This window comes from Microcaecilia unicolor, chromosome 1 (genome assembly GCF_901765095.1).
Source record: "Microcaecilia unicolor chromosome 1, aMicUni1.1, whole genome shotgun sequence".
Lineage (NCBI taxonomy): Eukaryota > Metazoa > Chordata > Amphibia > Gymnophiona > Siphonopidae > Microcaecilia > Microcaecilia unicolor.
In genome coordinates this window covers 762,090,534-762,106,767 of record NC_044031.1, presented here as the reverse complement: position 1 = coordinate 762,106,767, position 16,234 = coordinate 762,090,534, and the positions used below count along the sequence as shown (strand labels likewise).

Sequence of the window (16,234 nt, the reverse complement as noted above, 5' to 3'; positions counted from 1 at the left end):
CTTCCCATCCCTTCCCTTCCCCCCTCCCTCCTCTCTTCCATACCAGATTTCTACGTGTTATTTATTTATCCATTTAAGACTCTACTGCGTGCTCGTGATGTTAATGTGTTCAAGAAGGGTATCCACCATTGGAGATATTTTTCACCTTTTGGTGTGGGTAGATCCGGCACATCTTTTCTTTCCATGGCGCTTAGTGTTACTCATCTATATGTTACAACTTTGCCTTACTCTTCATTACCAATTATAACGTTCTAGTACATATTGTGTTGTCATTGTAAGTAGTATACCATGCCATACTTTGTATTGTTGTTCAAATATTTTTACTGCTGTAATTGCCTATTGCTCATGTTTGATCTATTCTTACTGTACACCGCCTTGAGTGAATTCCTTCAAAAGGTGGTAAATAAATCCTAATAAAAAAATAAATAAAATACACAATGGCTAATGGGTTAGTTGGGTCTAAACAAAAGAGGAGATAGAATACTGATGATACTCCTTCCCGCAGGGCCAGTCCTAGGGTCTCTGGCGCCTCCCTGCAGACTATGAGTTGGCACCCCTCCCCCCCCAGCATCTCCTTTCTCTCTCCTCCCACCCTGCCCTGTCCAGCGATTCTCCTTTGCCCCCATCCCCCTCCCATTTATGGCCACCTGCCCGCCCTCTTCTCCCCCCAACACCCCCCTTTTTCTTCTTGCCACCCTGCGTTGTTTAAGTCTTTTTTAATTTACCTCCGTCCCAGCAACCGCGTCATTTCAAAGCCCTGCCCGTCTGTAGCCTTCCCTCCCTTCGTGAGTTGGTTTCATTCCCTCAGAGTCCCGCCCTCGAGGAAATGATGTCAGAAGGCGGGACTCTGCAGAACGAACTCATGAAGGGAGGGAAGGCTAGAGACGGGCAGGGCTTTCAAATGACGCGGCTGCTGGGATGGAAGTAAATTAAAGATTTAAACCCCCAAGGGTGGCGCGGTATGGCGGCGCAGCGCCGAAGCGGCGCCCTTGAAGGCAGGCGCCCCCCCTGCAGTGCTTACCCCGCTTACTGGGCTTGACCGGCCCTGCCTCCCCGGGAACTCCATTCACTGGGCAAATCTCTCTTATCTGCACCCTTCTCCTCCACTGCTAACTCCAGACTCCGTTCCTTTTATCTTGCTGCACCATATGCCTGGAATAGACTTCCTGAGCCGGTACGTCAAGCTCCATCTCTGGCCGTCTTCAAATCTAAGCTAAAAGCCCACCTTTTAACTCCTATCCCTTATTCACTTGTTCAGAACCCTTTAATATTCCCTTATCTCTTGTTTGTCCTGTTTGTCTGACCTGATTAGATTGTAAGCTCTGTGGAGCAGGGACTGTCTCTTCATGTTCAAGTGTACAGCGCTGCGTACATCTAGTAGCGCTATAGAAATGATAAGTAGTAGTAGTAGTAGTAGTAATCTTTGGGATTCTGGAATCTTGCTACTCTTTGTCCTTATCCCTTATTTGTCATGTTTGTCTGTCCTGATTAGATTGTAAGCTCTGTGGAGCAGGGACTGTCTCTTCATGTTCAAGTGTACAGCGCTGCAAATGTCTAGTAGCGCTATAGAAATGACAAGTACTACTAGTAGTGATGCAAAAATCAGTGTGATTTTGTATGATAAAACTACAGCAAGATATAGAAATTAAAGATTAGCACATAAACTTTATGAAAGAACTTTGTGTATGTGTATATATATATATATATCACTAATAACATCCAATAGGGAAAATTCTATTTGTAAACACAAAGTACTATTATTAAACCAAATATCACTGTACTCTCTGTTAATTTATTAATACTTTTAATTCAAACTGTATAAACCTTTTGATAAAAAATAGTTTTACACATATAAACACAAAACCCGTGTAACATGCAACACATATCCCCCACCAGTGCTTATAACGTTACTGGAGCTTCTTATTTAATTAAGCATATACATACATCCTCTGCTAAGATATTCTAAATATATCAATATAGCCTTGATGATTATTCGTAGTCCATAATCCATATCATACTTATATTGTCCACTCTATCTTTGAGGTATATAGATGCCAGGTGAAATATATATATACCAAGAGCTTTGTATGGGAAGACCCCTTTCAAAGTACTCTTTAATCTTTTGTCTTTTGTCTTTTCAATCCATCCAGTATAGAAGCTTCCAGTGCTAGAAGCACCTATGGCTCATCTTTATTCCACCTTGTTCTCTCATTCAAATCACATTTCCTTCTTCGGTTCTCAATGCGAGTTCGCATTTCGCTCTCAGCTTCATCAGGAGAACCACAGTCAACACCCTTAGTATAACATCATTGGTCACTCGGGTGGAATAGTTTCAATCATCAGAGTCATCGGTCATAAGTCAAAAGTCATCTGAGGCACAGGAGGCTCTGGACTCACAGGCCTGGCAGCAGACGTCACTGGACCCAAGCAAAGGTGAAAGCTGTAGGCAGAGCTATTACTCCTCAGAACTGCCAAGCTTGAAAAGCAGGCTTCACAGGAACACAGCAATAGGTGAAAGCTGTAGCAAAGCTTTACTCCTCAGGACTCCCTGGCTTGGAGGCAGACTTCCACTGGAACACAGCATAAAGTGAAAGCTTTAGGCCAAACTTTACTCCTCAGGACTCCCTGGCTTGCAAATCAGATCTCCAGAGGAACACAGCATAAGGAAAAGCTGTAGCAAAGCTTCAGGCCACAGCTTCACAATGAAACAGAGTTGGAACTAGCAGAGCCCAGGTGGGCCTGGGCCCAATCAAGGGTAATTACCCTTGATTGGGCCCAGGCCCACCTGGGCTCTGCTAGTTCCAACTCTGTTTCATTGTGAAGCTGTGGCCTGAAGCTTTGCTACAGCTTTTCCTTATGCTGTGTTCCTCTGGAGATCTGATTTGCAAGCCAGGGAGTCCTGAGGAGTAAAGTTTGGCCTAAAGCTTTCACTTTATGCTGTGTTCCAGTGGAAGTCTGCCTCCAAGCCAGGGAGTCCTGAGGAGTAAAGCTTTGCTACAGCTTTCACCTATTGCTGTGTTCCTGTGAAGCCTGCTTTTCAAGCTTGGCAGTTCTGAGGAGTAATAGCTCTGCCTACAGCTTTCACCTTTGCTTGGGTCCAGTGACGTCTGCTGCCAGGCCTGTGAGTCCAGAGCCTCCTGTGCCTCAGATGACTTTTGACTTATGACCGATGACTCTGATGATTGAAACTATTCCACCCGAGTGACCAATGATGTTATACTAAGGGTGTTGACTGTGGTTCTCCTGATGAAGCTGAGAGCGAAATGCGAACTCGCATTGAGAACCGAAGAAGGAAATGTGATTTGAATGAGAGAACAAGGTGGAATAAAGATGAGCCATAGGTGCTTCTAGCACTGGAAGCTTCTATACTGGATGGATTGAAAAGACAAAAGACAAAAGATTAAAGAGTACTTTGAAAGGGGTCTTCCCATACAAAGCTCTTGGTATATATATATTTCACCTGGCATCTATATACCTCAAAGATAGAGTGGACAATATAAGTATGATATGGATTATGGACTACGAATAATCATCAAGGCTATATTGATATATTTAGAATATCTTAGCAGAGGATGTATGTATATGCTTAATTAAATAAGAAGCTCCAGTAACGTTATAAGCACTGGTGGGGGATATGTGTTGCATGTTACACGGGTTTTGTGTTTATATGTGTAAAACTATTTTTTATCAAAAGGTTTATACAGTTTGAATTAAAAGTATTAATAAATTAACAGAGAGTACAGTGATATTTGGTATATATATATATACACACACACAAAGTTCTTTCATATATATATATATGTATATATTTAAATTTTAGAAAATTATTGGAGACCACCCTGTTTAAGAAGGCCTACTTCCAGACTCACATAACCTACTTCTTCCTGGTCTCACCAAGATTCATGGACTCTATTACCCTGTATTATGTTTTGCTATCTTTTGTTCGTAAGATACCTATTTGCCTATTATCTTACTTTTACATAGTTTAATTGTACTTTTTCTGTACTGTAGCCTACCCTACGGTTTGTGTAAGCCACATTGAACCTACAACTAGTGGGAAAATGTGGGGTATAAATGTATTATATATATATATATATATATATATATATAAGTGAAGAAAGTTAAAATGAGAAAATTAAAAAGCACTAAAGTTTGACAGTGTTGTTCTAAAAATGCAGATTGTGGCAATGCCATGTAGAAAATCCAAAATATTTTAGGAGGTTCACTGTGCAGAAACGGATGTACATGAGGCCATAAGCCAGTGGCGGGATCTGACTTCTTTCATCAGGGCCAACAGCTGAGTGAACAAAGTGGAAACGGTTTTGAATGTCCCGTCCATGATCCATTGGCGACCACTGTGGCCAGCAGGACTTTCTCTGAGCCAGAGGAAGACTGACCATAGGACAATGCCAGAGGGCCCAGAGGCTCTGGGGGGGGCAGTGGCTCTCTCTCTCCCACCCTGCACACTATAGCCCCCCAAGCCTCACTGGGCCCTTCCCGGGCCTACCTTGAAGGGCCTTGGTGGTAGTGGAGGAGTGGCCTAGTGGTTAGGGTGGTGGACTTTGGTCCTGGGGAACTGAGGAACTGAGTTGGATTCCCACTTCAGGCACAGGCAGCTCCTTGTGACTCTGGGCAAGTCACTTAACCCTCCATTGCCCCATGTAAGCCGCATTGAGCCTGCCATGAGTGGGAAAGCGCGGGGTACAAATGTAACAAAAATAAAATAGATACTATTGGAGATTCTACATGGAATGTTGCTACTACTATTGGAGATTCTACATGGAATGTTGCTATTCCACTAGCAACATTCCATGTAGAAGGCTGCGCAGGCTTCTGTTTCTGTGAGTCTGACGTCCTGCACGTACGTGCAGGACGTCAGACTCACGGAAGCAGAAGCCTGCACACGCGGCCACATTGGTGATCTGCAAGGGCCGACTTCGCTAGTAGAATAGCAACATTCCATGTAGAATCTCAAATAGTAGCAACAGTGGAGGAGTGGCCTAGTGGTTAGGGTGGTGGACTTTGGTCCTGAGGAACTGAGTTCAATTCCCACTTCAGGCACAGGCAGCTCCTTGTGACTCTGGGCAAGTCACTTAACCCTCCATTGCCCCATGTAAGCTGCATTGAGCCTGCCATGAGTGGGAAAGCGTGGGGTACAAATGTAACAAAAATAAAATAGTGGCCTCTTCTGGTGCAGGAAAGAACCCCACTCTTTCCTGCCCAGTGCTGCTGCTCTGTCTAGCACCACCATGTCTTCAAAATGGCTACTGAGACTTCCTGTGGCCGTCTCGCAAGACTGCCTTGACCCATGAGACTGCTGCAGAAAGTCTCAGCAGCCATAAGTAGTGGCAGGAAAAATTGGGGTTCTTTCCTGCCCTCGAAGAGGCCATTAGATCACCAGGGCTCTTCAAAGTAGGCCCGGGGGGGGGGGGGGGGGGCAATGACCTTTTCTGCCTGGGGGCTGAGATCGCTATTGGTCTGCTCCTACTCTGAGGCAATGTCTGAATTCTTAACAAGGACAGTCTCCCTACTGAGAGTCTTTGCAGCTCATTTTTGAAAGAGAAAAAAACATTTAAAAAGTGGCATAAAACAGCATTTGGACATTTTGTTTGCCAAAATGTAGAAATCATTATTTTCAAAATCTATTTTGCAGACATTTATCTATGCAGTTCATCTTCAGTGCATCCAGATCACAAGGGGGGGGGGGGGGGGGGGGCGTGTTGGGGGCGGGATTATGGCATTCACTTGGACATTTTTCTGCCACAATGGAACAAAAAGTGATGTTTTGAGCTACGCCTGTTTTAATAATGGGGGGGGGGGGGGGGGTACTCGGGGGTACTGAGTACCTGCACCTTTTCCATTGTCTGCTAAAATTAACCAGTGGATCCTAAGTTTTAATGAAAGAGCTCAGGCTCTACACACCAATTCTGCCTTGTCATAGGTTCTGTGACTGGTTGCAGGGGGACTGGCTATTGTGGGGTGGGGTCCCTCAGTGATCACCCCACCCTTGAAGGGTGGCCTGGCATTTGAGTACCGGCACCTTTTTTTGCTAGAAAAAACACACTGATAATGACTAAGCCACATCACAGTGTGCTATTGAAATCAGTGCTACAGGCCCCATAATGCACCAGGATGGGGATGTTAGAAATCCAGGACTGGTCTAACATCTTCCTCCAAGAACCAGGTAACTTGTTTAAAGCTCCAGGTCATGAGGCACAGGCTGAGCCAGTCCTGTCTTTACCCCCAATGCATTTTCCAGTTTCTGTGAGAAGGACAGGAACCATAGATTTATTTTTTTGTTACATTTGTACCCTGCGCTTTCCCACTCATGGCAGGCTCAATGCGGCTTACATGGGGCAATGGAGGGTTAAGTGACTTGCCCAGAGTCACTAGGAGCTGCCTGTGCCTGAAGTGGGAATTGAACTCAGTACCTCAGTTGCCCAGGACCAAAGTCCACCACCCTAACCACTAGGCCACTCCTCCACTGTTGCTACTGTTTGAGATTCTACATGGAATGTTGCTATTCTACTAGCAACATTCCATGTAGAAGTCGGCCCTTGCAGATCACCAATGTGGCCGCACAGGCTTCTTCTACATGGAATGTTGCTAGTGGAATAGCAACATTCCACTTAGAATCTCTAATAGTAGCAACATTCCATGTAGAATCTCCAATAGTATCTATTTTCTTTTTGTTACATTTGTACCCTGCACTTTCCCACTCATGGCAGGCTCAATGCGGCTTACATGGGGCAATGGAGGGTTAAGTGACTTGCCCAGAGTCACAAGGAGCTGCCTGTGCCTGAAGTGGGAATCCAACTCAGTTCCTCAGTTCCCCAGGACCAAAGTCCACCACCCTAACCACTAGGCCACTCCTCCACTCACACATATATCCCTAGAAAGAAGAGGATAAAACCTGCCCTGGATTCACACCAACGCTATCGAGTTTTCAGAAATGCACCAATGAATCTGCAATACACAGAACTGCATACACTACATATCCAGTGTAAGCAAATCTCTCTCATGCATGTTCTTTACAAATGTCCCGAAACCCATGCCGCTCAGGACAGGGTCGGGAAAGAGGCCTTATGATACAGAGCTTGTTGGCAGGAACATGACAGAATCCGTAATAAGTATATAAGTAAATAAGTATTGCCATACTGGGACAGACTGAAGGTCCATCAAGCCCAGCATCCTGTTTCCAACAGTGGACAATCCAGGTCACAAGTACCTGGTAAGATCCCAAAACAGTACAATCCATTTTATACTGCTTATTCTAGAAATAAGCAGTGGATTTTCCCCAAGTCCATTTTAATAATGGTCTATGGACTTTTCCTTTAGGAAGCCAGCCAAACCTTTTTTTAAACCCCGCTAAGCTAACCGTTTTTACTACATTCTCTGGCAACAAATTCCACAGGTTAATTACACGTTGAGTGAAGAAATTTACCACTTTGTAGCTGCATTGCGTGCCCAGACAAAAGAAAAAAGGAAGAGGCAGCCCATGGACTGAGATACCTCTACATCCTTCCCAGAAAGCTAGAGTTTTCCAGACCATCAGCATAATCATTTTCATGTCATTTTAGTATTTATGACACCATCCCGAGGGGTCTGCAATAAGTATAATGGACAAAATAAACATTACAACATTCAATCACTCAATAAATGCAGCATAGCCAATCACCGGGAAAGCAGTCCCCTGTCTTATGGGACTCCTTACCTCTGGGCTTTCATTTACAAACTCGCTACCTTACTTTTCATAAAACTTGGTTCTTCACACAAGTCCCTGTGATGGCAGTTGAGGACGTCCAGGGTGTGGATGTTTCTCTGAGAAGCCCTCTCCTTAAGTCACTTCACTGGCTCCCTATCCATTTCCGCATTCAATTCAAACTTCTCTTATTGACCTACAAGTGCATTCACTCTGCCGCTCCCCAGTACCTCTCCACTTTTGTCTCTCCCTACGCCCCCCCCCCCTCGGGTACTCCGTTCTGTTGATAAATCTCTCTTGTCTGTCCCCTTCTCCTCTACTGCTAATTCCAGACTCCGTTCATTTTATCTTGCTGCACCTCACGCCTGGAATAGACTTCCTGAGCCTGTACGTCTAGCCCCCTCTTTGGCCGTTTTCAAGTCCAAACTTAAAGCCAACCTTTTTACCACTGCTTTTGACTCCTAACCCTCACTTGCCCTGTCTTTTTATCCTCACCTCTTTATTCCCTTACCCTTAATTGTTCTGTCTGTCTGCCTGTCTTATCTAGATTGTAAGCTCTTTGAGCAGGGACTGTCTTTTTGTGTATGGTGTACAGCGCTGCGTATGCCTTGTAGTGCTATAGAAATGATAAATAGTAGTAGTAAGTCTTTCCTTAATAGAAAAGGATGGGATTTTGGCTGGTTATTAGGGTTGAGTTGCAAATTGAGTGTAAGGGGTACATTATTTCTCAGAGGTATGATAAATGGTTTCTTGCTATTGTTTTACATAGACATCATATGAACAATACTGGTGCCAGCAGGGTTCCCACGCCTGTTGGTCAACATTTTACAGGACCAGGACACTGTACCAGTGATTTCACAGTGAGAATCCTCAAAGGTAACTTTAAAACCATACAAGAACGTAAGACCTTTGAAGTCAGAATGATTGAATATTTTAACACCCAACAGAAAGGACTTAACAAGGATCTAGGGTTCCTAGCCCGTTATAAACCATAAAGCTGTATGTCTCTGTTGATCACCCCACCCCTCACCTATCCACACCCATCCTGTTAGAATATCAATGATATGCTTTGATGTCCCCATGCATACCTCCGACCCACTCCCATCCTCCCACCCTGTCCGACTGTCATAGTAATGCTTGAATGTTTTCACTTATATACACTGTCAGCTAGCACATTTGCTTATTTCCGATCTGACGAAGAAGGGCAACCTTCGAAAGCTAATCAAGAAATGTATTAAGTTATGTCCAATAAAAAAGGTATCATCTTATTTTCTTTTCCATGTTTTATTTTGTTTGATTTCTATTGATAACCTTTAAGAGTGGACTAACACGGCTACCACACTCCTCTACTTTGCTATTGTTACAAATCTGGTAGTGGGGTGGGGAGGGATTAATTATGATTGGTTTAGGATACTGAATGCACCTACCTACTCAGGGCAGGCTTACAGGCGGCGGCCTAGGGCAGCAACCTCTGGCTGGCAAAGAGCAGCTCCAGTTAAATGCACAGCGCTAGGTCCTGACAGCCACACAAACTCACCCATTAGCAGGTCAATTTTCAAATAGCCCCTTAGGAAACAAAGGTTAATACTGAAAGTCTAATGTCCAATGATATGTTTTACAGAATTGGCATAGAATGGTCATGGTTTCCGAGTTTATTTCTGAAAATCGTAGGATGGGGGGGGGGGGGGGGAGGACAATAGAGGTCTGAGAGTGAATTCAAAATGGCTGCTGAGATTACTATTGAGGAAACTACACTTCTCCTTTCTTCCTCAAAATGTACCACCTGTTCCTCTGATCCCATTCCCACCCACCTTCTTAATGCCATCTCTCCTACTCTTATTCCTTTTATCTGTCACATTCTCAGCCTCTCACTTTCCACTGCGACTGTCCCTGCTGCCTTTAAACATGCTGTGGTCACACCTCTCCTTAAGAAGCCTTCACTCAACCCTACTTGTCCCTCTAATTACCGACCCATCTCCCTCCTTCCTTTTCTCTCTAAATTACTTGAGCGTGTTGTTCACCGCCGCTGCCTTGATTTTCTCTCCTCACATGCTATTCTTGACCCACTACAATCTGGTTTTCGCCCTCTCCACTCAACCGAAACTGCGCTTACTAAACTCTCCAATGACCTATTACTGGCTAAATCCAGAGGTCAATATTCCATCCTCATTCTTCTTCATCTTTCCGCTGCTTTTGACACTGTCGATCACAGTATACTTCTCGATACCCTGTCCTCACTTGGATTCCAGGGCTCTGTCCTTTCCTGGTTCTCTTCCTACCTCTCCCTCCGCACCTTCAGTGTTCATTCTGGTGGATCCTCTTCTACTTCTATCCCTCTGCCTGTCGGCGTACCTCAGGGTTCTGTTCTTGGTCCCCTCCTCTTTTCTATCTACACTTCTTCCCTTGGTTCATTAATCTCATCCCATGGCTTTTCCTACCATCCCTATGCTGATGACTCCCAAATCTACCTTTCCTACCCCTGAAATCTCACCTTGCATCCAAACCAACGTTTCAGCGTGCTTGTCTGACATTGCTGTCTGGATATCTCAACGCCACCTGAAATTAAACATGACCAAAACCGAGCTTCTCATTTTCCCCCCCAAACCCACCTCCCCACTCCCCCCGTTTTCTATTTCTGTTGATGGCTCTCTCATTCTCCCTGTCTCCTCAGCTCGAAACCTTGGGGTCATCTTTGACTCTTCTCTCTCCTTCTCTGATCATATCCAGCAGATCGCCAAGACTTGTCGTTTCTTTCTTTACAACATCCGTAAAATCCGCCCCTTTCTTTCTGAGCATTCTACCAAAACCCTCATCCACACCCTTGTCACCTCTCGTTTAGACTACTGCAATCTGCTTGTTGCTGGCCTCCCACTTAGTCACCTCTCCCCTCGGTTCAAAACTCTGCTGCCTGTCTCGTCTTCCGCCAGGGTCGCTTTACTCATACTACCCCTCTCCTCAAGTCGCTTCACTGGCTCCCTATCCGTTTTCGCATCCTGTTCAAACTTCTTCTACTAACCTATAAATGTACTCACTCTGCTGCTCCCCAGTATCTCTCCACACTCGTCCTTCCCTACACCCCTTCCCGTGCACTCCGCTCCATGGATAAATCCTTCTTATCTGTTCCCTTCTCCACTACTGCCAACTCCAGACTTTGCGCCTTCTGTCTCGCTGCACCCTACGCCTGGAATAAACTTCCTGAGCCCCTACGTCTTGCCCCATCCTTGGCCACCTTTAAATCTAGACTGAAAGCCCACCTCTTTAACATTGCTTTTGACTCGTAACCACTTGTAACCACTCGCCTCCACCTACCCTCCCCTCTTCCTTCCCGTTCACATTAATTGATTTGATTTGCTTACTTTATTTATTTTTTGTCTATTAGATTGTAAGCTCTTTGAGCAGGGACTGTCTTTCTTCTATGTTTGTGCAGCGCTGCGTACGCCTTGTAGCGCTATAGAAATGCTAAATAGTAGTAGTAGTAGTAGTAGTAATTCAGAAGGAGGAACAAGGCTGCTGGTTGCCTCGGGTTCCTAATGCTGTTTCACTGGCCCGTCTCAATCAGATTCAAGATTTCAAAGCAGTGGATTTTTGGTGGGGTTTGGTTATGAGTAAGGAGGAGGTATGATCCATCATTTTAGGAAGGCTGATCCTGGTAGAGGTGCTGCAAGGTGGGAGGAATTGCAGAGAGGGTAGGGAAGGGGACAGGAAAAGTAATGGGACGCTGCAGAGCTTTGGGGGGAGGTGGGGGATGCACACTGGCTGGTTTTCATTTTAGAAGAGATTTCTAGTTCCCATTTTATTCAACATTTTTTCCATTTCTTTCAGCTCCATTTCTACTGTGAGTTATTTGCAAATAATGCACAATAAAAAAACAAATCAAATGCATGTTTAAAAAAATTCATTTTTTTTGGTGGGGGGGGGGGGGGGTTGCTTTGAAATGGACTAAAATAAACCCATCTGCTTCATTGTGTTTTCCACTTCATTTCAAGATGAATGTGCACTTTCTGGTAAGCAGGGGTTGCTTCCTGAGCCCCCCTTAGCCCTTGAGCTCACATGTTCTCAGACTGCCATGGAATCCCCCTCCAACTCGGCACTCAGGGCAAACACCCATTTTGCAATGACCCTGCTTGCAACAGACTAGGAAAAGCTTCAGCCCTAGGTAGAAATGAGTAAGAAGCTTCTTTCCAAAAAAGGGCTTGTATTAGTAATTAGCTCACACCTTTTCACTGGTAGCTTGAGGTGAGTTGCATTCAGGTACAGTAGCTATTTTCCTGTCCCCAGAGACAATGGAGGGTTACGTTCCCGCCCGAAACCTCAGGACAGGACAAATCCCTCCTCTCAGTACCCTTCTCCACCACTGCCAACTCCAGGCTCCGCTCATTCTGCCTCGCCTCACCCTATGCCTGGAACAACCTTCCTGAGCCCTTACGCCAACCCCCCTCCCTGCCCATCTTCAAGTCTTTGCTTAAAGCCCACCTCTTCAATGCTGCTTTCCGCACCTAGCTCTCACCTCTCAGGAAATCCAGACTGCCACAATTTGACTGCCCCTATTGGACTGACTGTTCACTTGTCCTTTAGATTGTAAGCTCTTTGAGCAGGGACTGTCCTTTATGTTAAATTGTACAGCGCTGCGTAACCCTAGTAGCGCTTTAGAAATGTTAAGTAGTAGTAGTAAGTGACTTGCCCCAGATCACAAAAAGCTGCAATGGGATTTTGACCAGGTAACCAGCTGCTGCTCTTAAGCATTAATATTGAAATCAGTAGCACCAGTCAAAATAACAATGGGAGGAAACTTACAGGCTCTTTTACTAAAATGCACTAAATATGGGCAAAATAAATATGTAACGCTGGACTTTCCCCCACACACTAAGCCCTTATTTAAGGTGGCAGGTTGTAAAGAACACCTAACAAAGAAACTTCAGACTGCACAGAATACAGCAGCCAGACTGATATTCGGAAAGCCAAAATTTGAAAGTGCCAAACCCCTTTGCGAAAAACTGCTTTGTCTTTCCACACAAAGAACAAATTGCCTTCAAGGTTTGCACTCTTGTGCACAGGATTATTTACAGGTGAAGTTCCTGGATACATGTTGGACCTCATAAAACTTCCACCCAGAAACAGTACCAGCCTATCCCGAACTTATTTAAATCCGCATTATCCAGATTGCCTCACCCTATGCCTGGAATAAACTCCCTGAGCCCATACGCCAAGCCCCCTCCCTGCCCATCTTCAAATCCTTACTCAAAGCCCACCTCTTCAATGTCGCTTTCGGCACCTAACCATTATACCTCCATCCAGGATATCTAGACTGCCCCAACTTGACACTTAATTGTCCTTTAGATTGTAAGCTCCTTTGAGCCGGGACTGTCCTTCGTTGTTAAACTGTACAGCGCTGCGTAACCCTAGTAGCACTTTAGAAATGTTAAGTAGTAGTAGTAGTATTGCAATGGACTTAGATACAAATCAACTTATGCACCCAACTTTTCGTACATAAGCATTATTTTATTTTATTTCTTTTTATTTGTTGCATTTCTATCCCACATTTTCCCACCTCTTTGCAGGCTCAATGTGGCTTACAATACATCATGAAAAGTGGAATGTATATAGGAGAATATACATTTAGTATTACATAAGGATATTGGGTAGCATGATAGTAATGTAGCAAGCAAAATTATAAGACAGTTCTGGATATTTGTGCAAGAGTTTACATTTGTTGATCTTTGTGGTATGCCTTGTTGAAAAGATGGGTCTTCAGTAGTTTGCGGAAGTTAGTTAATTCACAGATCGTTTTCAGGCTGCGCGGCAGTGCGTTCCAGAATTGTGTGCTCACGTAGGAAAAGGTTGATGCAAGTACACAACTGTGGAACGCTTTGCCCAAAACCGTGAGCTCGATCCACAACCATCTTAACTTCAGGAAATGAATGAAAACCAACTTGTTTAAGAAGGCCTACCCCCCCCCCCCCCCCCCAAGACCCAAACTAATCCTCTACTTCCTGCGACATAGGATAATTATGGTCTGTACTAGACTTCTATCACCATCCCCTCTTTATCTCTTTGTTGCCTTATACTAATGTTCTCTCATGCCTATGAATTTACTATGTATTTATATTATTGAACCGGAGCCTACCGCTACGGTATTGTGGAAGCCACATTGAGCCTGCAACTAAGTGGGAAAATGTGGGATATAAATGTGTTAAATAAATACATTTGCAAAAGATTAATGCGGAAGCACTTACTAAGCCTGCACGTGCTAATGTGAACACGCTAACTGGATAACACTTCCCCCCAAAAATGAACAATAATAAATAACACGCAATTGGCACATTGCTGACAGGCAAATTACCACAAAACGTTTTAACGTGCTTTGCAAGTCAGCACTTAACGCAGTGTAGTAAAAGGGCCCTTAAAAAATCCTAACCACTTAAGAAGAGGTGTTAAGGTGATCGTAATGATCCTGGAGGAAAATAAATTCTACCTTTATTCCCTTATCTGCTTGTCTTATCTAGATTGTAAACTCTTTGAGCAGGGACTATCTTTTTGTGTATGGTGTACAGCGCTGCGTATGCCTTGTAGCGCTATAGAAAAGTAGTAGTAAATAGTCTATTAGTGGGACAGATGGATCCGAGGGATACTGATAAAGTGATGAGAGAGTAAATGAAGGTTGGGCTGATGTTTTCAGATAGCAAGGAATCAAGGCACCCTAGGCAAACCCTCAGCTTTGTCTCTCTCCAATTTACTAACTATCAAGTCCCTTGTCCCTCTCCTCCCACGATTTCCATAATTAAACCAGAGTTGTAGCCATGGATAAGCCTGAGCTGGCCTGGTCCCATCCGCTTTTGTCTCAGGCACCGTCTAGCAGTGGGATATGCACCTTTCTGTAGCTCGTGGGGATCCCCAAGTCTTGCCAGCTGTATAAATTTTGAGCCCATCCAGATTACCTAAAGCGTGGCTATCGGTGCCCACCAATGCAGGCACCACGAAAATGCTCAACCACATTTTAGGTGATCCAGGCAGGCTCCGGATTTCTACAGCTGATGGGGACTTGGCATACCTGTCAGCAAAGGTAATTTTAATTTGGGCAGGGGTGGGAGGGAAAAGGAAAGGCGCGGCAGAGGGGTGAGGTGCCTAGCACCCATACGTGGTCACTCTAGGCCCCCTAAAAATGTTGTGCTCTGAACTGAACTCAACTTTGATTTGTATATATTTACATAACAAGGACCACTTCCAAAAGCCATTTATTCAGCTAAATGGGCTATTTGGAAATTGCCCACTCTCACAGCTGTGAAAGTATATGCTAATGATTCTTTGACAAGGTAGCTGTCAGGACCTGGTGATGTTCAGTTGCTCTTTGCCTCCCACAGAAGGGCTGCCCTAGGTGACTGCCTAGTTTATCTAATGGCTAAGTCAGCCCCTCAACAGATGCACCTGGGTAACGTAATGGAGAAAATCATAGTTTAGGAATAGTTCTGGATGAAGAAGGGAAAAGCGGAATCAAAGATGACCCTGAGGCAGATCGGAGAGTCTTCAGAACAAAGATAGTCTGATAATCATAGAAAGAATTCAGAGCATCAAGGAAATGAGTGCAAAGACAGAAGAGAAGAGACCCCGATAATGAACCCTGAAGTACAGCAGGGGATAATAGTGGAGTAGGGTCTAAAAGTGAGGAACAGTAAGAGAAGAAACTGGCTGACCCCATGGTACTTATTTCCACCTGGGAGGTCCCCGGCTCAGTCCCCATGTTGAACCTTCCATTCTTTGGGTCAGCTGGGACTGGGGATGCTGTGGGGGGTCACTGCCCCCAGAGGAGAGGCAGTCATCGTTGTTTAATGGCAACACCTAGTGGCTGCATTCGGTCCCATCCGCTGCCGCATTTTTAGGTATAACTTGTCTGGAATGTTTTTACGTTTGGGGAGCGTGCCAGGTGCCCTTGACCTGGATTGGCCACTGTCGGTGACAGGATGCTGGGCTAGATGGACCTTTGGTCTTTCCCAGTATGGCACTACTTATGTACTTATGTACTTATGTACTTAATATGGTTCCTGGCTAAGGACCTGTCACTACAATGACCGCACCAGGTGTGTTGGGCGGGAGGTATAAAACACAGAAAAAAACCTCCCAGGTATGTGAAATTGGAGGCTCGGGGCACCAGATCTGAGCTGTAGTTCCAACTGAACCGAAAGTAGAATAAAGAACCCAAAATCCAAGCAAGGACTGAGCTCAGAGCTGCCAGGTTACCCAGAGGGAGACTTTTTGGCCAATCCTTGGTTTGAATTTACATTCCAAAGCTGAGTGATGATTGTCCTCCCTGATTCTGTTCACTCAAAGCAGTGTTCCAGGTCCAAAATGCAACAGGGTTGTCAGAAATCCAGGGCTGGTCTCAAAGCACCTTGCTGGAACTGGGTAACTTGGCAGCTCTGAAAGCTTTAAGGAAAATATGGTGTCAAAAGCAGCAGACTGGTGAAGGTGGATGGGAAGCACATGTAGGATTCTCGCCTTGACCATGAAGAGATCCCTGGAGACTTTGGCTAAGGTTGT

At 44.8% G+C, this 16,234-nt stretch overlaps 1 protein-coding gene across 4 annotated transcripts in view; it reads right to left on the bottom strand.

Moving 5' to 3' along the window:
• RASL12 (RAS like family 12) overlaps nt 1-16,234 on the bottom strand; it is a 79,537-nt gene that overhangs the window by 59,966 nt on the left and 3,337 nt on the right. The window contains exon 1 of one of the 4 annotated variants that reach the window (XM_030189772.1): nt 7,445-7,491. The exons of the other annotated variants lie outside the window; for them this stretch is intronic. The gene's annotated coding sequence lies outside the window, so the exon portion shown is untranslated. Of the gene's footprint in view, nt 1-7,444; nt 7,492-16,234 lie in introns of those variants that run through there. 4 annotated transcript variants of the gene reach the window in all.